Genomic DNA, 25,124 nt, shown 5'->3' on the forward strand with positions numbered 1-25,124 from the left:
TTTCTCCTTCATTTATAGACGCTCCCTGCCCCACCATTATTTCGCCTTCATTTACAGACGCTCCCTGACGGATCAGCATTTCTACTTCATTTACAGACGCTCCCTGAGAAGTCCCAGTTTACACCGCGCAGGCGCGGGGCCGCGGCCTTTTGTTGAGAGTTGGTCCGGAGCGAAACGGGAGAAACCGGAAACCGGCGGGTGGTGAGGGGGGGATAATGTTCACTGTTTTATATTCGGGTCTGGGGCCACACTCGGGGTTTGTGAAGCCTGAGCCTGGGCCTGAGCCCGGACCCGGGCCCCGGGGTTTATTGATCCTCTTGCTCCGATCCTCTCACCTGCACCGAACGCGCTCCTCCCGCAGCCTCGACTGGTCGCGCATGCTCACGACACACTGCCTTATCTTGAGTCACTAATGCGCCTGCGCACTGGGCTCCTCTGATTCAGATAGGGCACAATCTCTACCGCGCTGCATGCTGGGTGTTACAGCCGCCATTGCTTATCGTAATGTCTGTACGAAAAGCAAAAACATTTGAAGCAGGGAGAGCGCGTTTGGATCAAGGATAATGAAATAAACTGAAAGCCCAGCCCTTCGTGCCATTTAAACCGGCACAAACACACGGCATAGAAGCACCCCCCCCCCCCCCCCACACACACACACTTTGGTGAACTCCAGAAAATATTTTATTCGGTAACTTGTATTAATTTCGTTTTATTAATTGTTGCAACTGACGGGTTCAATTAATGTTTATTTTCCAACTGCACCTCAGAACCGTCAGTTTCTCAATTAATCCCGCTATGGTGATTAACGAGATATCCGGACCAAAAGGAGCAGCAGGAATTTATTGCAATTTCCTGTAACGAGTGGGGTGCCACAGCGATCAGTGCTGGGGCCTCAACTTTTTACAGTATATAATAATGGCTTGGATGAAGGAACAGAGTGTCTTGTGGCCAAATTTGTTGATGATACAAAGATATGTGGAAAAGCAAGTTGCGATAAGGACACAAAGTGACTGGTAGATGGAATATAATGTGGGAAAATATGAAGTCATGCACTTTGGGAGGAAAAATAAAAAAGCAAAATATTATTTGAATGGAGAAATACTACAAAATGCTGCGGTACAGAGGAATCTGGGTGTCCTCGTACATGAAACATAAAAAGTCAACATACAAGTGCAGCAGGTAATCCGGAAGGCAAACGGAATATTGGCCTTTATTTCGAGGGGGTTGGAGTGTTAAAGCAGGGAAGTCATGCTACAACTGTACAGGGTGCTGGTGAGACCACATCTGGAGTACTGCGTACAGTTCTGGTGACCTTATTTAAGGAAGGGCATACTTGCATTGGAGGCAGTTCAGAGAAGGTTCACTCGGTTGATTCCGGGTATGGAAGGGCTGTCTTATGAGGAAAGATTGATCAGGTTGGGTCTATAATCATTGGAGTTGAGAAGAATGAGAGGAGATCTTATTGAAACATACAAGATTCTGAGGGGACTCGACAGGGTAGATACTGAGAGGTTGTTACCCCTCATGGGGGAATCTAAAACTAGGAGGCATAGTCTCAGAATAAGTGGTCGCCCGTTTTAGACGGAAATGAGGAGGACTTTCTTCTCCCAGAGGGTTGTGAATCTTTGCAATTCTTTACCCCTAAAAGCTGTGGAGGCTGAGTCATTGAATACATTCAAGGCTGAGTTCGACAAATTTTTGATTCGCAAGGGAGTCAAAGGATATGGGGAAAGGGCGGGTCAGTGGAGTTGAAGTAAACATCAGATCAGCCATGTTCTCATTAAATGGCGGAGCAGGCTCGAGGGGCCGAATGGCCTACTCCTGCTCCTATCTCTTATGGTCTTATGGTCTTATGGTAAATTGACTGGAGGGATGAGAGAACAGTTGGTCCTCCAACCAATCGGAGTGTGTGAGGGGCGTGAGTTGCGGCACTGAATGGGCGGGTCTAAGCCCAGATGTCCCCATTGTCTGAAGCATCATCGTAAAAAAATAATTTATCTTCAGCTCCAGGAGCAAACTCGACCTTTCTGTTGTGGCTTGAAACAGATGAAACCAGATGAGGTGAAGCAAACATTTCAACATTTGTTGGATAAACACATTAATTAAGAATAGCCAACATGGATAATTTGAGATAACTCGAGTCTTCTGATAAAGGGAATGTAGCGGTGGTTGTGCAGATGGATTGTGCAAAGGTATTTGATAAGATGCCGGACAGGAGGCTTGTTGATAAAATTAATACTCACGGTATTAAAATGAATGCGGCAGTGTGGATAGGAAGTTGTGTAAAGGGCAGAAAACAGAGAGTAGTTGTTAATGGATGTTCTTCAGACAGGACAGATGTAAACAGTGGTATCCCCCAGGGTCAGTGTTGAGACCATTGCTCTTCTCAATACAGAGAATGATCTGAGCTTGCGTATGTGGGACACACGGTGAAAATCTCTAGATGAAGCCAAAATTGGCAGCGTGGGGAACTGTGAAGTGGAGTCAGTGACTTCATTGTGACGTCCACAGGTTCGTAAACAGGCAGGTGAAGTTTAATGGAGAGAAATGTGACGTGATAGATTTTGAGAGGAAGAAAAATGAGATGAAATGTAAACTAAATGGTCAAAGTTTTAAAGTAGAGGAGCAGAGAGACTTAGGGGAGGAAGGTTCTAACTAATGCATTGTCTTATTAATGAACAAGTCTGAGCGTCCGCAACTTTAATACCTTATTAAGAAATATATGAGCAAATTCTCTTTCCTCTACCGTACCGGAGTAAACATGCAAGTCCCCCGTGTACACGAGATGAACCCTCTGGATGGAACCTCAGGCACCCTGAGCTTGATCTCCGGTGTCTCCACTCCCGACTGCCCCTTACATCAATATCCCCTCACTTTTGTTCACTGTTGTGACCCATCCCTGTCACTGGAGCTGGAACTTCCCTTGTCTGTGGTTTACAAGGACACATTGCTTGGTTCCTAGCAGTTATTTTTCTTCAGTAGCATTCTCATGACCCCTGAACTACCTTGCTTACTGTTAATTAGAATCATGGAATCAAAAGAATTTACGGCACAGAAAGAGATCGTTCGGCCCATCGTGTCTGTGCCAGCCGAAAAAGAGATATCCAGCTTAATCCCACTTTCCAGCTCTTGGTCTGTGGCCTTATAGTTGACAGCACTTCAAGTACATACCCACGTACTCTTTAAATGCGATGAGGGTGTCCGCCTCTACCATCCTTTCAGGCAGTGAGTTGCAGACCGCACAACCCTTGGGCGAAAGAATTTCTCCTCAGCTCCCCACTAATCCTCCGACCAATCACTTTAAATCTATGCAACTGGTTATTATCCTCTCTGTGAAGGGATATGGGTCCTTCCAATCCACACTAGGCCCCTCATAATTTTGTACACCTCAATTAAGTCTGCATTCAGCCTCTTCTGTTCCAAAGAAAACATCCCCAGCCAATCCAATCTTTCCTCTTAGCTAAAATTCTACAGTCCAGGCAACATCCTTGTAAATCTTTCTTGCCTTGTATAAAATGCCTGCTATTTGAAAGTCGTAACATTGATCAAAGTCTGCGTTAAGTTTTCTTGCCATTTGTGTCAAGATTTGGAAAAGATCTGTTACTTGACTTTAAATGTTGCCGACCTTCAACTGTAGCTCACAATGTCTGAACAGTTACTGTTATCATTGGACTTTTATGTATCTTCTTGTGCTCCATCTCCGTAACAACACAAGTTGAACACAGCAATGTTTTCTTCAAATGGAATCCCAGTGTGAAAAAAATGCACAATTTCAGAGCGAAGCAACATATGCAAGATTGGTGGGAGATGCGACTGGAGATAATGGGCCTGGGGCAGTGAGAACATCTCTTGAGCATTAAGATATTCAGTATCCGAAGAAGCTGGGAGATGAGGTCGTTGTGTGTATTTATCCAGGTATCTGCAAAATCCATCGTCTCTCAATGCGCAGCATCATTCTTCCCCTCTCCTGCTTTCCAGTTAAGGTTTTTTTCTCGTTAAGTCTCTGTGTTTACTTTGAACATCTATTTCACCGGCATCTGGAGGAGCAGAAGAAGCTGGAGATAAAGTAGTGACAGAAACAGAAGGAGATGGCTCGTGATGGCAGAATCTTGTGTGTGTCAATTGCTTCAAGTGAGACATGACAGCCCTGCGTTGCCTTGCACCTTTCCCAGGAGCTGCACTGATTCGGTGCGTGCGTTTTGGAAATGGAAACAGTTCCACCAGCAGCTTGTGGTAATATTTCCCCTTACTGTCCATTTCATGTACCTGCCTACCCGCACTTGGTGCTGTCGTTGTCTGAACAAGTCTTTCATGTTCTAACAGTAAATTAAATTTTGTGCGAGCAACTTGTCTGGGGCGAAAGTGACGTGAGTTTCGTCGGGACAAGTCGGAAAGGCAGCGTTGGTCTGCTTGCTTGAATGAAAATTGCAGCAGATTCGCTGGTGGTCTCGTGCTGAGGATTCGGCGCTCTCGCCGCCGCGGCACCATATTTGATTCCCGATCAGGGAACTTGACTTTCCTGGTGTTGTTCAAAATAGCACCAACCAAATTCCCCCGACTGAGCACAAAGCTCGCTCCTGATCATCATGAGCAATTTCACCGCTCCTGCCTCAACAGCCAGCAGCCCATCATTCTTCAATTTTACAACCCATAAGAGCGATACACAATGCACTTTCTTGCCTTCTGTAAAATGCCTCCTGTTCGAAAGTCGTGCCGCTCATCAAAGTCTGCGTGTAGTTTTCTTGCCATTTCTGTCATGATTTGGAAAAGATCTGCGGCCGGACACTTTAAATGTTGGCGACCTTTAACTGTAGCTCACAGTGTCCGAACAGTCACTGTTATCATTAGCCTTTTTATGTATCTTACAGATTCTAGAAAGGTCCCTTTGGATTGGAAGGTAACAAACGTCACCCCACTATTCAAGAAAGGAGGGAGAGAGAAAACAGGGAACTACAAGCGATTAGCCTGACAATAGTAGGAGGAAAAATGCTAGAATCTATAACTCGGGAGGTGGTAACAGGGCACGTCGAAGATCATAATATGGTTAGGCACATGGAACACGGTTTTGTGAAAGGGAAATCGTGTTTGACAAATCTATTAGAGGTTTTGAGGGTGCAGATTGCAGGGTAGATAAGGGAGAACCAGTGGATGTAGAATATTTGGATTTTCAAAAGGCAATCGATAAGGTGCCACACAAAAGTTTGTTAAACAAGATTAGGGCTCATGGGATTGTGGGAATATATTAACATGAACTGGGGATTTGTTGACGTACAGAAAACAGAAAGTCGGAATAAAGAGGTCATTTTCGGGTTGGCAGGTTGTAACTAGTGGGGTGCCGTGAATATCAGTGCTTGGGCCTCAGATATTTACAATCGATATTAATGACTTAGATGAGGGGACCGAGTATAATGTATCCAAGTTCGCTGACGATACAAAACTAGGTGGGAAGGTAAGCCGTGAGGAGGACGCAAAGAGGATGCAAAGTGATACAGACAGGTTAAGTGAGTGGGCTAGAAGTTGGCAAATAAAGTATAAAGTGGGGAAATGTGAGGTTATTCAGCAGTGGGATTCACAGGGAAACGGGCAAGCGAAATTGACAAAGATGGAACAGTCTGAACCCCCAACAGAATGTGACGTGTGGCTGATAGATATTAATGAGAGGAAGTGAAAACTGATATCAGGAATTGGCTCCGTTGCTTAGTTGGTTAAAGCGCCTGTCTAGCAAACAGGAGATCCTGGGTTCAACTCCCAGCGGCGCCTTTATGTAATTTATTATGTTCAGTGAATCTGACATGCGAAAACAGACAGTGTGGTGTTTGTCCTTGTTCAGGAGCCAACACAGAACTGATCAGAATGTCTCTTCAAAAATGCCGTTTCATTATACAGATAGACCTCTCATGGAATGTGACCGAAACACGTCAATACAAGGACACGTTCTTGTCTCTGGCTGGTTGAGGTCGGGGTATGATTCGAGAGTCAGAGCGTGGACAAGCCCAAATTTAACCCTCGACTTTTGATCTTGACCTGCGGTTCAAACTTTTGCAAAGAGTGGAAAGAAGTCCCCAAATCACTCCACGTGAATCTCAAGCACCTTCGGAAGAAGTTCAGTTCAAACAATCAGGACTTTAAATGCACCTCAAAGCCTTGCACTTTCATTGAACGAGCTTTGATTACAATTGCATTCTACCTTGAAACCGCTCTGGGCTTTCATCTCACTGAAGCAGAGTGTGTCCGCTTTGTATCTGTGAGCATGTCGGTGACGAGGTTCGCTTTGATATTGATCGCTTCCAATTTTTAAGATCTCGCCAAGCGTCAGGGAAAAGAAACCGAGAATCGAATTGTCCCTGTAAGTGATGAATTGAAGTGATTGGTGATCCAAGCAGATCTGGAAAATGCGCAGTGCAATCGCTCAGGAGTTCCAAATCCACCCTCTCGCCACTGGGCGATCATATTAACTGAGCTTTACTCTGGCTCAGTGTCACCGCGCTGAAATCGAGTATTTCTCCGGCACGTTTCTCTTCACTTCATAGTTGCTGATTTAAGAGTGAAGACCGGCTCGTTGGATTTTCACTCCTGCAAGTTTCAACCGTTCATTTTGGACTGACAATAGACAAATGTTATATTGGTCACTGCAACCTCAAAGTTTCGCTGAGTGAATTATTGGTTTAGTAGGTAAATTCTTCACCTGTCTCGTAATGCTATCGGTTAACGCGAAAGTTTGATGGTTTGAGCCCTAATTTTATTTTCCCTAAGGATTCATCGCCTCAAAGCTCCAGGGTTTCAATGTGTGGTTTGTCTGCAAGAAAATGTACCGTGATCATTGCCGGCTGAGCAGGGCTGATATTCCACCATTTACCCTGTAGTCGGAGAGAAGGCACATCAATCATATAAAGGAAGGAACTTTGGCTTCACGGAAATCACAATTCATAACCCATTTATTTTTAGCGGGTTTATTTTAAATGATTTAACGCCTGCCTTGAATGGTCGACCGAGGACTGTCACACAAACAGGTTAAATCTTCAGAGAATAATTACCACAGTCATTTTTAGACTGGATGCCGCACGGCCACTTTGCTGTCAGTGAACAGAGACAAGAAAGACCAAAGTGCCGTTTGCCCCTCTCAGTGTGGCCCTGAAGGACTGTGTCCAGGCTGAAGTTCTGTTCCCACCGGATGATCCTCCCCCCAGATTGTCCTTTCTGAGCTCCAGTCAGGTGATGCTAAACACTCAAGTGGGAAAGACTAAAATCTACAACAAGGTGTGTAAAACAAAGCTGATTTATTTAACAGATATCCAGAATATTAATCTCCTGCCCAGTTATAGGGTTATTAACATCAGAAGAAACAAACCCCAAATGTCAGAATGAACATGGTTCAGTTCTGGATGGGATTAACAGCAGAATCCAACCCCTGCAGTCACTTTTGAACTCCCTGGTGTCTCAGCACGTGTGATGACTGAGTGAATCCCTTCCCACACACGGAATCATAGAATCATCGAAAGTTGCAGAACAGAAGGAAGCCATTCGGCCTATCGTGTCTGTGCCTGCCGAAAAAGAGCTATCCAACTTAATCCTACTTTCCAACACTTGGTCCATAGCCCTGTAGATTACGGCACTTCAAATGCACATCCAAGTACTTTTTAAATGAGTTGAGGTTTTCTGCCTCGACCACCCTTTCAGACAGTGAGTTCCAGACCCCTAACAACATGTCCGCTTTTGTGTATCCTGTTACTTTTTCACTGCTATCCGGAAGTCCATAAACAACTCCCACCAAAGTCTTGCATTCTATTCTATTACTCATTTCTACGCAAAGCCTTTCTACTGCGTGCTCACCTTTACTGATATCTCTTCTTTCCAATGCAGTAATAGTATCCCTCATCAATATCGCTACTCCACCGCCTTTTCCAATGTCCCTATCCTTTCCAAACGGCTTATAACTTGAAATATTTATCTCAGTCATGCCCAGTTTGTCGTCAGGTCTCAGTGATGAGCACTACGTCATGCACTATAAGCTTAATTTACGCTTCTAATTCACTTGTTTTATTTCTTATGCTACGTACATTAGTGTATAGAACATTTAATTGGGCATTGGAACTTGTCCGACCTTTATGCCCTGATGTTGTGTTTAACATCCTTGGTAAATAAGGTTGGTGAGCTGCAGACACAAGTGGTAACATGGGATTATGTTATAGTGTCAATAATGGAGACCTGGCTCAAACAAGCGGAGGAGTGGCCACTTCGATATTCCAGGCTACAACGTATTCAGGAAAGGCAGGGGAAAAAAGGAGGGGGGGCGGGGCTGGAGGGGAGCAGGCACTATTGATCAAAAATACTGTGACAGCGGGAGAAAGGGTTGACATGCTTAAGGGTTCAAAGGCAGAATCTATTTGTTTAGAATTAAGGAACAATTGAGGAGCTATTACGCTGCTGGATGCATTCGATAGGGGGACCAAATAGTGGGAAGGAGATAGAGGAGCAAATGGACAGGCAAATTGCAGAAAGATGCAATAATTTTAGAGTCGTGATAAAAGGGAACTTCATTTATCCGAATATAGACTGGGAAATAGCAGTGTCAAAGTCAAAGAGGGCGAGCAATTCCTGAAATGTGTCCAAGAGAACTTTCTTAATCCGTATGTTTTCAGCCCAACGAGGAAAGAAGCAGTATTGGATTTATTTAGGGGGAAGAAGTGGGGCAAGTGGAGCATGATTCAATGGGGGAGCATTTGCAGCAGGTTTAGTGTAGTTATGGAAAATGCAAGGAAAAATCAAGTATGAAAATACTCAACTTGGAAGATCGAATTTCAGCGAGTTGAAAAGGGATCGGGTCCAGGTGGATTGGAATCAAAGATTGGCAGGTAAAACAGTAAATGAGCAATGGGAGGCTTTGAGTGAGGAGATAGTTCGTGTACAGACTGGACACATTCTTACTCGGGGAAAGGTTGGGCATGCAAAACTAGAGCTCCCTGGATGACAACAGAGTATTTGAGACAGCATATTGTACATTCTGAATACCAATGTCCGGACAGGTGTGCCCGCGGTGATAAACCACAACCTTGTCACCTCCACGCTGCCAGATAAAAAGCGGCCACATTCAGCTTCAGTGAGATGAAATCCGAGAGCGGTTTCAAGGTCAATTCCAATTGCAAGCAGAATGCATTCAGAGATCGTGAGATCATTGAGATACCTCCAAACATCCTGCCAGTTTGAACAGCAGGTCAAGATCAAAAGTCAGGGGGAAAAATAGGGCTCACCTGGGATTTGAACCTGGGATTTCTCACATATTTCAAACAACAAACCCGAAGCGAGAATCATACCCCGAGACCAACGAGCCTGCTAGAAAAAAAAGCAACAAGCAGTAGTTTCTGAGTATCAGCGGCGACTTTCCCCATATATCCCTTGAAGCACCGGAAATAAAAATGTGTCCGTACATTAGTGAAGAATCATAAAGCCAATTTCTTCTCTGTTGGGTTTTGTTTAGGTCTCCTGACGCTGATAAAGATGATTGGGGACAGTTGATGAGTTAATGGTTGTAAAGGCGCAGATACTCCGGTGTGAGGGTGCAGATACTCCGGTGTCAGGGTGCAGATACTCCGGTGTGAGGGTGCAGATACACCGGTGCAAGGGTGCAAATACTTGGATTTAAGGGTGCAGATACTCGGATTTAAGGGTGCAGATACTCAGATGTAAGGATTTGTTGCCGCGACTGAAATGCGGCTTAGAACTGTTGTTATTATCCGAGGCAGCGCTGCAGGATCCTTTCATGATCTCTCACAAATCAATTGAAACCCATCGGAATGTGAATAAAATTTTGCGTTTCCAAAATAAAAGGGAGTGACATTCATTGTGGAAACAGTCTGGTGTCGCTCACTGCAGAAATATCCATGTCAGAGTGAAGCGGCTCTCCTGCAACCTTCGGATCTTGTCTGTCAAGAAGAATTCAGATTTCGGCGAAGCCAATCACAGGTGAAATGGTGGAAGATCGGCCGTGCTCAGCTGGCCATCGAAAGCGGGCATTTGTTTTGCAGCCAAAACAAATATCAGAAACCAGGAAATGCGAGACCATGAAGATAAAAGATACCCTACCGTCTCTGGGTGGGCTCGAACCACCAACCTTTCGGTTAACAGCCGAACGCGCTAACCGATTGCGCCACAGAGATAGCACACGTTTATTACTGAACCACTGATTGAACGAGCTAAAAATTCAGGTTGCAGCGATTAATATAACCTCTCTCGACTATCAGTTTACTTTTCCAAAATAAAGTGTGTGAAGTTTGCACGAGTGAAAATCTGTGCTCTATTATTCCTGAACAAGGAAATTGCGATTAAACACCTGTATGTTGGAAGACTCCGTCCCCTCGTGGTCGAGAGGATTGATTTCTCGAGCTGTGATTCGCCATTCTCCATTCCAGTAATATTCAGGTTTACTGAAAATGAGATGAGATGAAATGAGCAGGTCCGACGAGCAGGTCTGTGACACGACTCGGTGTCTACAAAGTTGTCTCTTGCACTTACAGTGAAGCGGACGGCAGTTTTCACTCTTAAACCAGTAACCATGATGTTCAGAAAAAGTGTGGCCGAGAAATACTCGATTTCAGCGCGGTGACACTGGGTCAGAGTAAAGTTCCGTTCATGCGATTGCCGAGTGGCGAGAAGGTGGATTTGGAACTCCCGTGCGGCTGCACCGCGAGTTGTCCAGATCTGCTTGGAGCGATATTCACTTCAATTCATCACTGACAGGGACAATTTGATTCCAAGATTCTTTTTCTCTGCTGCTTGGTGAGATTTCAAAATTTGTAAACGACCCATACCGACCCCAAACTCGTCACTTCCACTCTGACAGATGTAACGCGGTCACAATCTTCACTTCAGTCAGATGAAAGCCGGGAGCGATTTCACGGTCGAATGCAATGGCGGACAAAACTCATTCCAAGAAAGTGCAGGTCATTGAGGTGCCTTTAAATTCCTGATTGTTTGCACTGAACTTCTTCCGAAAGCGTTTGAGATTCACGTGGAGCGATTTGGGGTCTTTTTTTCCCTCTTTGCAAAAGTTTCAAACGCAGGTCAAAATCAAAAGTCGAGGGCGGAATGAGACGCCTTCCTGAAATTTGAGAGCCAGGGAAGCAGACTTTAGAGCAAGGTTCTGTTTATTGAGAAAAAGCAGATAAAATATTCATCCCGGAACGATCCAGAATCTGATCAGCTCGAAAAGTAACGGTTACCCCGTGATTTGAACACGCAGCCTTCTGGTGACGCAATAAGTCATGAAGATTGAAGCAGGAAGTTGAAAAGTGGGAATCGATAGATTCAGTGAGTGGGCAAAACTGCGGCAAATATAGTTCAATGGGGGGTGAGCGAGGTCATCCACTTTAAATCTAAGAAAGTTAAATCAGAATGTTTTCTATTTGGTGAGAAACTGGGAACTGTGGAGGAGCAGAGAGATTTAGGGGTCCAAGTACAGAAAGCGCTACCAACTAGCGTTCAGGTACAGAAATTAATTAAAATGTCTAATGGACCGTCAGTACGGCCGGTTAACTCAATTGTTTCGAGTGGGTTGTAACGCCTTAATCACGGATTCGATTCTTATAATTTACTTCATTTATTTCGGCTTTTTGTAACTTTTAAAATCGAAGATTTACAAAACATATATAAAGACAGATTCGAGGGGACAGTTTTTTGAATAACATCCATTCTCACTTTGCCCTTGGACCGGAGAAACGCGTCTTTCTATTTATTCGGGTTTTTTTTGGCAACTGACCCTGTGGTGCAATGACTAGTGTGTTGGACTTCGACTTGTTTTGTTTGATAAGCCATTCAAAGGTTGTGGATTCGAGTTGCAACGGCGTTGGATTTCAGTTCGGGAGCTGGGAAGTGAAATTTTGCAGCAAAACCATAACTACTGTCCGTCAAGGATGTGAAACTGCCCCCGACACTTCATCTTACACAAATGGCTCCAGTCACATCCGAATTCATGATTCTTAAACCACTCTGAGCTGGATTGGCGAAACTCTCTCAAGAAGGAGACTCAACATCTGTTCAGACCGAAAGTCAATCTGCTGGATTTCCGGCTTTGTCAGACTGCATGTTTCTTCAGACAGGTTTCTAACTGGACACATGCATCCTGCTGCCGTGTGAGCATTGGTGCTTCAGGGTTAGAATTCTTGTTCGTAGTAATTCAATTCCTGTAAAACTAGCTCCTGAAGTGTAGGATGGAAAGTATCCTGGCTGAGCAGCCTCTGGTGCTGGTTTAAAGCTCCAGTTAAATCCCACGATTTGAAGATGGATCAAAATCATAGTTTGTGTCTACAAAACCGCAGCCTCCCTCCTGTAAACAGGTAATACTAAACATCTCATCTGCTCTTGCAACCGCGTAGTCCGGAGGAACCACTTGGCAATTCAGATAATTAAATGAATTTTGGAACACACCAATTGTACCTTCAACTCCGGTCGAAATGTTCACAAGGAAAAGGATTGTTTGATCTATGTGAGACTCGAATTAAAAACCCCGGCATTTCCCGAGCCTGTATCTCATATAAGGACCGATTGCGCCGTTAGAGCCTGGTCACTCTGATCACCTGTCCCACTGTGCTGGAAAGAACCTTAAGTTGAGATATCCTTACCTGTGGAAACGTGACCTGTCCCCGAGATGAAAATAATATCTGCACTTCCACGTTCAGCTTCTTTCACATCCTCTGCTCCATCGCACTGTAATCGGGTTTTCTGTGAACAGGTCAAAATGGATATTTGCAGAAATTCTGTCAATGGTAAAATTCGAATCGAGAAACGCCCCAGACATTGAAACCAGCGATTTAAACCACGAGCTCACACTTCCACAAAACAGGGCCAGTCTTTAAAGGTCTGTTTAATGATCAAACAAATTAATTCAAGCTGATTGACCGCATTTGCCTCGTGCTGGGGTTGTTCCCCTTAGAGCAGAGAAGGTTCAGAGGAGATTTGAAAGAAGTGTTCAAAGTCATGAAGGGTTTCGATAAAGTAAATAAAGAGAAGCTGTTTTAATTGGCGGAATGGTCGGGAACCAGAGGACACAGATTTGAGGTGATTGCAAAAGAACCAAAGGCGATATGAGGAAAAACTTAATTACGCAGCGAGTAGTTCTGATCTGGAATGCGCTGCTTGAAAGGATGGTGGAAGCAGATTCAATCGTGACTTAAAAAAGGAATTTGAAGGGGAAAAATACAGAGCACCGGGAAAGGGCCGGGGAATGGGACTAATTGGATTGCTCTTATATAAAGCCGCCACAGGCTCGATGAGCCGAATTGCCTCCTTCTGTGCTGTAACCATTCTATGATTCGATGGACAGAAGCGGTCTGAATGAATGGGCGATCGGTTGAGGGAAGCAGGGAAATTTCCGACTGTTTGTCCGGTTGTGTGACTGACGGCTCCTTGTTCCAGGATTATGCTTTTCATTTTGGGCGTTTCACTGATTGATATGTGCGAGGTCCGCAGTTCAAATCCCAGAACCCTCCTGTTTCACTATTTCCAATGAAGATTCACTTATTTCTTTCTCACGTCTTTTCAGCGTTGCAGAAAGCAGGATTGTTTTAATTCTCGAGCATATTTGAGGTCCAGAGGCCGGAATGCATCCGGTTTATCGACGCAAGACACACGGAGAGAGTAAAATGCCTCACGGCGGTTTGCAGATTGAATCTGAAGGTGAATTTATCCCAATTCAGGCGATCTCAGAGGTGCAGAATAAAAATGCTCCTTAATTGGTCGGGAATACGAACCCTGTTCCCTCGCGTGGTAAGTGCAAATTTTACCAGTGAAACAGCAACGTTTGCATGGTATCGGGCTCTCCGTGTCCAGTTGGAAACCTGTTTAAAACAACATATAATTTCACAAATCTCCTCTGAGTACCTTGCGCATTCTGATTTACAGCCGTGCATTACTAGCACTCGCTGCTTCTGATGGCCGAGTGGTTCAGGCGTTCGATCTAAAACTCGACAGGGTCTTTCGGTGAAACATTGGAATCCTGCTCGCGGCGCGATTGTTTACAGTTTTGTTCAATGCTCAAATAAATATGAACTGGAGATAACGGGCCGCATTTCATTCTCTCAGAGAGATACTCCACCGCGGCAGAGCCTTTTAATTGGGAGCCCAATGGTCTGTTGCAAAATTTGAAGGTGCGTGAAGGAAACTTCACAATAATCCACAACTGGAGTATTGTGTCCAATTCTGGGCACCGCACTTTAGGAAGGATGTGAAGGCCTGTGGGGTGGCGCAGAAAAGATTTACTGGAATGGTTTCAGGGATGAAGGACTTCAGTTACGTGGATTTACTGGAGAAGCTGGGGTTGTTCTCCTTAGGGCAGGAAGGTTGAGAGGAGATTTGAGAGAAGTGTTCAAAATCATGACGGGTTTAGATAAAGTAAATAAACAGAAACTGCTCCCGTTGGCGGAAGTGTCGAGAACCAGAGGACACAGATTTACGGTGGTTGACAAACGAACCAAAGGCGACATGAGGAAAAACGTTTTAAATCAGCGAGTAGTTATAATCTGGAATGCATCGCCTGAAAGGGTGGTGGAAGCAGATTTAATCGTGACTTTCTAAAAGGAATTGGATAAGTATTTGAAGGAAAATTATTTGCGGGTCTGCAGAGAAAGAACGGGGGAATGGGACTAACTGGATTGCTCTTGAAGAGAGCCGGGGCAGGCTTAATGGGCCGAATGGCCTCCATCTGTGCAGCAACGATTCTATGAATGTATGATTCCATCTCTCTCAAGCTTCATTTCAAATTCTGCTAACTTGATATTCAGGCTTTTTTTTCTATACTTTTATCTCTCTATCTCTCCCTATCTCTGTCCCTCTCTGTTTTCCCCTGATGGACTTCTCAGGCTTCATTGAACGGCCAAAGCTCATCGAACCTGCGATACCAGCAGAGAACGGTAAAGATCGAAAGACTGAGACGGGAGGAAAAGTAAAGGACCAACCCAGATGATGAATTCGTAGCCAATGTCCACATATTGATGTCTCTTCGTCCTCATAGTGAAATCATCAGTACTTTTAGTCCAGTATAACAACAAAGTCTTGTATTTACAAAGCGCTTTTCACGACATCAAGACCTCCCAAAGCGCTTTACAGCCAATGAAGTATTTTTGAAGTGTAGTCACTGTTATACTTGTGGTAGAGTGGATAATCTGCGGATGCCGAGACAGACAACAATGTAGCTTTAGAGCAATTAATTCTGCAAAGTCTCACTTGATATTACAACTCGCACATTCGAAACGAATGTGGTCAAGAGATGCTAATATTGTTGCTATGAAATAGTTAATGTGCGTCTTCACATTGCCGTGCATCGGAATAGAAAAAGTGATAGGATGTAGAGAATGGTGGCCGATCGGCTGTGGGTGGCACAGAATTCTGCATTGGTTGCACCCCTCTGTTATCAGTGGCTCGTTGGTCTTCGGGTGTGATTCTCGCTTTGGGGATTTGCTGATTGTTATGTGAGAGATCCCGGACGAGCCCTGCGATGTTCCCATTTTTCGTTCAAAATCACAAATTGGCTTCTCACGTCTTGTCAGCGGTGTAGTCGGCAGGATTGTCTTAATTCCAGTGCATGGAGGACAGAATGCAGAGGTTCTGTCGACGACAACACACATGGAGAAAGGAAAATGTCACAAGATGGTGTTCAAATTCAAGCTTAATGTGAACGTATCCGAATTCACATGACCTCATGAATGGAGAATGAAAAATGCTCCTCTATTGGGTGGTGATCGAACCCGGGCCTCCCGCGCAGAAATCAAGAATTTTATTACTGAAATAACGAAGTCCGCACAGCAGCCGGCGCCATGCGCTCAGTTCGAAACCTGTCTAAAAGAACATACAGTCTCAGAGTTCTCCTGTCATAACCTTCTTCATTCTCTTCTGCAGCCGTGTCGGATTTGTCACTTGCAGCTGCGATGACCCAATGATTAAGAAGTGGGACTTGCAATGTGATTTTCCAACCCAGCTTCGACGCAACACACGTGGAGAATGGAAAATGTCTCAAATGGTGCGCAGATTGAAGCTGAAGGCAAACGTCGCACAATTCACGCGATCGTATGAATGGAGAATGAAAATAATCCTAAACGAACAAGAAATCGAACCCCGGTTTCTCACGTGATAAATGAGAATTCTATCACCGAGACAGCAAAGTCAGCACATTAACAAGCTGTAAGTTTCCAGTTGGAAACCTGTCTGAGAGAACAAAGTGTCACAGATCTCGTGTGATAACCCGACGCATTCTGATTTATAGCTGTGCATCATCGATGTTTGCAGCTGCGATGGCCGAGTGGTTAAGGCGTTGGACTTGAAATCCAATGGGGTTTCCCTGCACAGGTTCGAATCCTGTTCGCAGCGCTACTTTTAAAAGTTTGTTCAGTGTTCAAATTAATCAGAACTTGAACGAACGGACCTTGTTCGCTCCCTCAGAGAGGTGCTCCATCGCCAACGACGCTTTTAACTCGGAGCCCAATGATCTCTTGCAAAATTGCAAGACACGTGAAGGAATCTCTCCCAAGCTCCATTCTAAATTCTGCTCGTTCGCAGAACTTGACATTTATACAATTTATTTCTGTGTTTTAATCTCTCCCTGTCTCTGTCTCTTGACTTTGCCTGTTTTGTCCTGATGGACTTCTCAGGCATCGTGAACAGCGAAGAATGATGGAACCTGCAACACCAGCAGAGAAGGGTAAAGATGGAAAGACTGAGACGGTAGGAAAAGAAAAGGTGCAACCCAGCTGATGAATTCGTAATTAATGTCCACACATTTATGTTTCTTCCCCTCACAATGAAAAAATCAGCAATTTGAGTACAGTACACTTATGGTAGAGTGTATAATATGCGGATGTTGAGACCGACAATCGAACCTTTGCCGTGGTGATGAAAGCGCCGAATCCGAAACACTAAACCCCAAGGAAACGCTGAAAATTCTTTGCTGCGAACAAGCAGAGCAACGCGGCCTTTCCTACTTGGCCCTTTGTAATTCAGGTCATTTTCCTGCCAGACAAACTGCTCGCACAAAATGGCATTTTCTGTTCGAAATAATATCGCGACAGAGGTGATTTTCAGGCAATGACATCACCAAGTGCAAGTAGGCATGTACATGAAATGGAAAGTGAGGTAAAATACGACCACAAGCTGCTGATGGACATGTTTCCATTTCCAAAATTCACGTACCGAATGCAGCTCCTGGGAAAGCTGCAAGGTCACGCAGGTCCATCGTGAATCATTTGAAGCAACTGACAGTTTAAAGTGGCATCTCCTGCTGCTTCTGTGGGGAGTGAGAGAGAGGCACTGTCGGGATTTGCGTACAGTTTGATTTTGCACAGAACTGCACAGAGAAACAGCAAATATACCGGGGCTGTGAGATGTTCTATATTATTCATATTTAGCCACAGGAATATCCGCAGTCAGAAGCTGAAAAGAAGGAGAGATAAGAGGCCTGAGAATAAACACAGAGCTGAATGAATTATGAAAGAGCGAAAGAAAAACTAATGTCATCAGTTCCACTTTGTCTGGTGCGCAATCTTGGGAGCTCCCCAATGGCCTGGTGGTGAGAATTCGGGACTCTCACCGCCGCGAAGTTCGATTCCCAGTCAGGGAATTAACTTTAAAAAGAGTTATGAACTTATTAAATTAATTACATGAAGCTAATTAAATCCTGTTCGCAGTTGAATCCCTGTTTTAATCACCATGAATCGATCGATAACTTTCTATTTCAGACTGAAGGCGATGTTGACGTGGTTACCGAGAGACAGTCAAAACTTTAATAAGATTTTTATGCTTTGAATGTGATGAATTTTTTTCATTTTATAGACTGCATCTTAACAGTGGGATTAAAAACGCAGTGGAGTCGTTGTTAAATTTAACATTAACTGGCAATTGTCGCTGTTTATCACAGGAGCGCCCGAACTGGTTCTCCGATCAAGATGAAAGTAACGCAACGAGGAACATCTGATACAACACGAAAGGCATCGGGCTATGACAAAAATCCCCACCGTTTTGCTTTTCCAAAATAAAGGGTGTGAAATTGATTCTCTGAACATAGGAACAGTCTGGTCTCACTCACTACAGAAATCTCCATGTCACAGCGAACCAGCTCTCCTGCTGCGAATGCGGCCTCCCTTCGGGCCTTTCGGGGGCTTGTCTGTCAAGGAGAATCGTAATTACCGTGAAGCCAATGTTCCATTCCTTTATATGATTCATGTGCCTGATTCCCGACCGCAGGGTAAATGGTGGAATATCAGCCCTGCTCAGCTGGCAATGATTCCGGTACATTTTCTTGATTCCAAAATATGCGTTGAAACCCTGGAACTTTGAGGCGATGAATCCTGAGAATAAAATAAGGGCTCGAACCATCAAACTTTCACGCTAACGCATAACACCACCGAGAAGAGGTGAAGAGATCACCTGCTAAACCAATAATTCACTGGGCTAAACTTTGAGATTGCAGCGACCAATATAACAACTGTCTGCAGTCAGTGAAAAATGAATGATTAAAGCTTGTAGGAGTGAAAATCCAACCAGCCAGTCTTCACTCTTAAACCAACAACTATGAAGAAAAACATGCCGGAGAAATACTCGATTTCAGTGCGGCGACACTGGGCCAGGGTAAAGTTCATTCAATATAATTGCCGAGTGGCTGGAGGGTGGATTTGGAACTCCTGACCGATTGCACCACGCATTTTCCAGATCTGCTTGGATCACCAATCCCTTCAGTTCATCACTTGGAGGGACAATTCGATTCTCGGTTTCTTTTTCCTGACGATTGATGAAATCTTACAAATTGGAAGCGATCAATATCAAAGCTAAACACGCCACCGACATGATCACAGATAGAAAGCGGCCACACTCTGCTTCAGTGAGATGAAAGTCAAGAGCGATTTCACGGTCGAATGCAATGGCTAACACAATTCATTCAACGAAAGTTCAGGTCGTTGAGGTGCCTTTAAAGTCCTGATTGTTTCTATTGAACTTCTTCCCAAAGCATTTGAGATTCACGTGGGACGATTTGGGGACGTTATTTTCTTTTGTGCAAAAGTTTCAACTGCAGTTCAAGATCAAAATTCCTGGGACGACAGTTGTTCACAATTTATCGGTGCTGGGACCACTGCTGTTCACAATTTATCGGTGCTGGGACCACTGCTGTTCACAATTTATCGGTGCTGGGACCACAGCTGTTCACAATTTATCGGTGCTGGGACCACTGCTGTTCACAATTTATCGGTGCTGGGACCACGGTTGTTCACAATTTATCGATGCTGGCACAACTGTTGTTCACAATATATCAGTGATGGGACCACTGTTGTTAACACTTTATCAGTGGTGGGACCACTGTTGTTCACAATTTATCGGTGCTGGGACCACTTTTGTTCAAAATTTACATTCATGATTTGGACACGGGAATCGGAAGTACAATTTCAAAATTTAGGGACGACACCTAATTGCGGGCTGTAGTTAATACAAAGAAAAATGCGAATAATAAAGGAAGACGTTAGTAAATTTGCAGAATGGGCGTGTAAATGGCAAATTGATTGCAATATTTGTTATATACTCCCTTGCCTTTTTTGCCCCACCCCCACTAAATGCATTACCTCACATTTCTTCAGATTGAACTGCATTTGCCACTTTTCTTTCCACCTGTCCGCTCTATGGATATCTTCCTGCATTCGACAGCTTTCCTCCTCACTCTCAACCACAGGAACAATTTTTGTATCATCTGCAAATTTCTTCATCATGCCCCCTACATTTAAGTCTAAATCAATGATCTGTACCATGAAAAGCAGGGACCTAGTACAAAGCCGCATGGAACCCCACTCGAAACAGCCTTCCAGTCACAAAAGCACCCGTCGACCACAACCGCTTGCTTCCTGCTACTCAGCCAATTTTGGATTCAACTTGCCAATGTCCTTTGCATCCAATGGGCTTTTACATTTTTGACAAATCTGCCCTGTAGGACTTTGTCAAAAGCCTCGTTAAAATCCATGTTGACTGCATCAATCGCGATACCCTCATCGATCCTCATTGATACCTCCTCAAATAATTCAATTCAAACGACCATCCCTTAACAAATCCACGCTGACTGTCCTTGATTAATCCGTGCCTTTCTCAATGACGATTCATACTTCAGCTCGAGTTTAGGCCGACTGGCCTGTATTTACTCGATCTATCCCTTTCTCCCTTTTTCAACAATGGTACAACGTTAGCAATCCTCAAATCCTCCTGCACGACACCTTTTGCCAGGGTGGATTGGAAAATGATGGTCAGAGCCTCCGCTATTTCCTTCCTTGCTTCTGTTAACATCATGTGATATATTTTATCTGGGCCTGGAGATTCAGGTGGGGCGATTCGAGGACTTATTTTTCCTATTTGCAAACGTTTGTTCCGCAGGTCAAGATCACAAGTCGAGGTCCAAATTTGGACGAGTTCCGACTTTGAACCTGAAATCGTGAATTATGCCCCCACCACAACGAGCCCAGAAACAAGAACGTGTCCTTAAATTAACGTGTGGCAGACACATTCTATGAGAGGTCTGTCTGGACAATGAAAGGGCGTTTTTGAACAGTCATCTTGCTATCCGTTTCCTCCTGAAACCTGAAAAAAGACAAACACCACAGTGTTATTTTGTCGCTTAATTCCACAAATTAGGTAAAATAATAAGCTGTGCAAGGCACTGCTGGGAGTTGAACCCAGGATCTCCTGTTTACTAGACAGATGCTTTAACCAGCTAAGCCACAGCGCCAATTGATGATGCAGTTGCCCCACCTCCTCGCACTAATATCTATCAGCGACACTTCACTATTGGGGGTTCAGGCCGTTTCATCTCTGTCCATTTCGCCTTTCCGTTCACCTGTGCATTCCGACACTGACTGGATTTCTCTCTGTGTTTATCTTTGTGTTTCCATCAGTGCGTTGATACACGGATGATTATGTGTGATTGTATTTGTTACATTACATAAATTAGGGCTTCAGACAATTCTCGCTCTGACATTGGAGAACTATTGAGCCGAACTTTACAGCGAAGTGTTGTTTATTGTGGTGCTGAAACTAAAAAATCGTAAGAGGAGCAAAAAGGGAAAAGGAGTAAAACTTGTGAGGGAAAATTAGGACAACTCTCAACGTTTTTACAAGTATATTAAGAGAAAGAAAGGAGGCTTAGCGTAACTTGGGCCGCTTAAAAACAGATGGAGGTGATATTGTAATTGAAAATCAGGAAATGGCAGTTGCTCAATTTTTACTTTGCATCAGTTGTCACAGAAATGGATGAGGATAACATCCCAGAGACACGAGGAAAACTGTTAATAAATCACGGGGATTCGTATAAGTAAAATAACGGCAATGGAGAAAATAATTAGGCTAAAGATAGACAAATCTCCAGGACCTGATGTTCACCATCCCAGGGATTAAAAGGAATAGGTGAGGAAATTGTGCATGCTTTCGTCATGATTGATCAAAACTCTCTTGATTCGGGAATTGTTATTTAACGAAGAGCATCTGGATTGGAGGCTTCTGTTTGAGAAAGATCTCGAAGTGATAATTGAGAGACCGAAAATGAAGCTGTTTGGCAGGAGCGCTGATGCTTTCGGTTGTTCGCTGCTCTCGTGTTGCATAATTATTGAGCGTGCGTTACTTATTTATCGCAGTATGGGCTCCTGAAATGACCAGGTTGTGAGTTCGAGCATCTTCTAAAACAATCAAACCTTTTACTCCGAACATTTTGACTGGAGTTCAAGGTACAACTGGTATGTTCCATAACGCATCTACTTCTTAGTTTTCCCATGTGGGCTCTTGGGTTCCTCTGGTCTACCGTCTTGCAATAGGAGGTGCCAGTTTATTTGTTCATAGGGGGAGAGGGGGCTTTTAGCGGCATCTCACATGGCAAAGGGGCCGTTACGAGATATTTAAATCTAAAGAACCAAACAAGCAATTCTTCTTTTCGTTAAGCCGATATTCATCGGTTGGAAGTGTCGTGTGGGGAAAATTTGGAAGGGAAATATTCTGCCTGGTGTCACTGTGCAACGGAAGAAATTATTCAGCTTACAGATGTTACTACGCTGAAAGGTCGAAAGGCCTTTTCCAGCTCCCGTGTGGGACAAGTTCAGCTTTTGAGCCGCTGGGTAAAGTGTGATTTTAATTGCTGCTAACGAATGACAAGACATTTGGCACAAACAAGAAGAATTATAAACTCACGAGTTCACTGCCCATGTTTCTTACATCATGTTCAACAGGAACAATGATTCTCCTCAACACGTTACTGAGAATTTTATCAAACGGACCTCACCCTTGCTCGACGGCTGCAGGGATAATTCAGAGACCTCCCATGAATACGTACGATGGGAGCTTCTGTCGTATCGAGCCTGGGGAGCTCAGTCGGTAGAGTATCAGACTGAAGTGGGTAGTGAGATGATGGTTCAGCGTTTAACTCCCTATCCAGGCTCCAAATTGCTGAACAGCTGGCAAGCTGTGTCTTTGCAGCGGGACCTGCGATGTGTTGTCAAAGCTTCGGTATTATCTTGTATCCCAGGGATGGGCAGTAATGCGCTGTCTGAGGCGGTTCCCGATCAGGAATTCAACTTTTACAAAATACTTTACTGTATTAGTTCACTGTATTAACTTGTCAAAACTGATTAAACACTGTAAAAAAGACGAATATTTGTTCAAATCGCCATTAATCAACCAGTAACTTTCTGTTTCCGGCTGAAAGAAATGCTAACTTTATTTATGCGCTCATTCACCAGGCCGAAATTAGAGAGTTCAGAGGGGAAGTGAAAAAGGAAATATGACTATAGACTGACGGCCAGCATAAAATGGAATCCAAAAGTTTTCGACAGGCATGTAAACATTCAACGGGTTGTAAGGGGAGGGGAGAGGCCGATTAGGCCCGATAAAGGAGATCTGCTGATGGAGGCAGAGGGGATGGCCTCGGTACAAAATGAGTACTTTGCATCTGTCTTTCCCAAGAAGATGCTGCCAGTGTCTCAGCAAAGAAGGGATAGTTAAGATACTGGATGGTCTAAAAATTGAAAAAGCAGAGGCACTTGAACGGCTGGCTGTACTTGAAGTGGATAAACCACCAGGTCCGGATGGGATGCATGCTAGGTTGCTGAGGGAAGTAAAGGTGGAAATTGCGGAGGTACTGGCCATAATCAACAAACATCCTTAGATATGTGTGTGTTGCCAGAGGACTGGAGAATTGCAAAGGTTACACCCTTGTTCAAAAAAGGGTGTAAGATTAAACCCAGCAAATATAGGCCAGTCAGTTTAACCTCAGTGGTGGGGAAACGTTTCGAAACGATAACCCGGGATAGAATTAACAGTCACCTGGACGAGGGTGGAATGATTAGGGAAAGCCAGCACGGATTTGTTAAAGTCAAATCGTGGTTAACTAACCTGTAAGAGTTTGTTGATGAGGTAACAGAGAGGATAGATGAGGGCAATTCAGTTGATGTGGTGTATATGGACTTTCAAAAGGTGTTTGATAAAGTGCCGCATGGTAGGCTTATCATCAAGATTGCGGCCCATGGAATAAAGGGGGCAGTAACAACATGAATGCGGAATTGACTAAGAGCAGGAAACAGAGATTACTGGTGAACGGTTGTTTTTCGAACTGGCGAGAGGTGTACAGTGGCGTTCCCCAGGGATCAGTGCTGGGACCACTGCTTTTCTTGATATATATTAATGACTTGGACTTGAGTGCACAGAGCACAATTTCAAAATTTGCAGGTGAAACAAACCTTGGAATGGTCGTAAACAGTGATAAGAATAGTGATAGACTTCAAAGGATATCGGTAGGCTGGTGGCATGGGCGGCGACGTGGCTGATGAAAGTTAATGCAGAAAAATGAGAAGTGATACATTTCGGTTGGAAGAACGAGGAGAGGCAATATAAACTCCAGGGCACAAATGTAAAAGCGGTACAGGAACAAAGAGGGGTTTATGTGTACAAATCGTTGAATGTGGCAGGGCAGATTGAGAAAGCGGTTAAAAAGCATCCGGGATCCTGGGCTTTATAAATAGATGTATAGAGTACAAAAGTATAGCTGTCATGATGAAATTTTATAACACACTGGTTTGAACACAACTGAATTATTGTGTCCGGTTCTGGACATGGCACTTCAGGAAAGATGTGAAGGCCTGAGAGGGGTGCAGATAAAAAATACTAGCATAATTCCATGGACGAGGGACTTTAGTAACGTGGATAGGCAAGAGAATCTGGGGTTGTTCTCCTCGAAACAGAGACGGTTTTGTAGAGATTTGATAGAGGTATTCAAAATCATGAAGTGTCTGGACAGAGGAGATGGAGAAAAACTGTACCTATTGGCGGAAGGATCATGAACCAGAGGACATAGATTTAAGGTGATTGTCAAAATAACCAAAGGTGACATGAGGAAAAACTTTGTTACACAGCGAGAGGTTCGGATCTGGACTGCCCGAGGGTGAAATGGAGGCAGATTCAATCATGGCCTTCAAAGGGGAACTGGATAAGTACTTGAAAGGAAAAATAATGCAGGGCTTCGGGGATAGGTTCTAGCTGGATTGCTCTTGCAGAGAGCTAGCACGGACTCGATGGCGCGAATGGCCTCTTTCCGTGCTGTAACATTTCTATGATTCAATTCTATGTGTAGGATGAAATGCAAAGGGAACAGAGCGTGCCACAAATCGACACGACTCTCAGTATCCTCCCAAGCAATGTAGTTTAAGAGCAGCTAATTCTGAAACGTCTTACTCGATAACTCAAGTCGTGGACTCGAAAGCAATTTGGTAAAGAGATACTAATATTGGTGAATGGAAATAGTTGGTGTACAACTTGATATTGCTGTGCACCCGAATCGAAAACGAGATTGGATGGACGGAAGTGGTCTGAAAGGATGGCCGATCGGCTGTGAGACGCAACGAACATTTATACTGGCTGCACAGTTAAACTAACAGCGGCTTGTTTGTCTAGGGGTATGATTCTCGCTTAGGGAGTTTCGTTGCGTAATATACGAGAGGTCCCGGGTTCAAATCCTGGTCGAGCCACTTTTTATTGGCTTCTCACATCTTTTCAGTTTTGTTGTTGGGAGAACTGAATTGTGGCCAGAGGATGTTTGAGCTCCAGTGGACTGAATGCCGAAGTTTCGTCGGCGCAAC

General features: G+C 44.2%; 4 non-coding genes across 4 annotated transcripts; 2 read left to right on the plus strand and 2 right to left on the minus strand.

Annotated features, from left to right (window-relative positions):
- Positions 1-5,686: 5,686 nt before the first annotated feature.
- On the plus strand, positions 5,687-5,760 carry trnaa-agc (transfer RNA alanine (anticodon AGC)). Its single transcript has one exon. It is a non-coding gene; the product is annotated as a tRNA-Ala (tRNA).
- Positions 5,761-10,080: 4,320 nt separating this feature from the next.
- On the minus strand, positions 10,081-10,154 carry trnan-guu (transfer RNA asparagine (anticodon GUU)). The gene has a single exon. It is a non-coding gene; the product is annotated as a tRNA-Asn (tRNA).
- A 6,117-nt stretch (positions 10,155-16,271) lies between these two features.
- On the plus strand, positions 16,272-16,353 carry trnas-uga (transfer RNA serine (anticodon UGA)). Its single transcript has one exon. It is a non-coding gene; the product is annotated as a tRNA-Ser (tRNA).
- Positions 16,354-20,663: 4,310 nt separating this feature from the next.
- On the minus strand, positions 20,664-20,737 carry trnat-agu (transfer RNA threonine (anticodon AGU)). The gene has a single exon. It is a non-coding gene; the product is annotated as a tRNA-Thr (tRNA).
- Between the last annotated feature and the right edge of the window lie 4,387 nt (positions 20,738-25,124).

The sequence above is a fragment of the Heptranchias perlo genome, chromosome 20 (genome assembly GCF_035084215.1).
Source record: "Heptranchias perlo isolate sHepPer1 chromosome 20, sHepPer1.hap1, whole genome shotgun sequence".
In the NCBI taxonomy this organism is placed as follows: Eukaryota; Metazoa; Chordata; class Chondrichthyes; order Hexanchiformes; family Hexanchidae; genus Heptranchias; species Heptranchias perlo.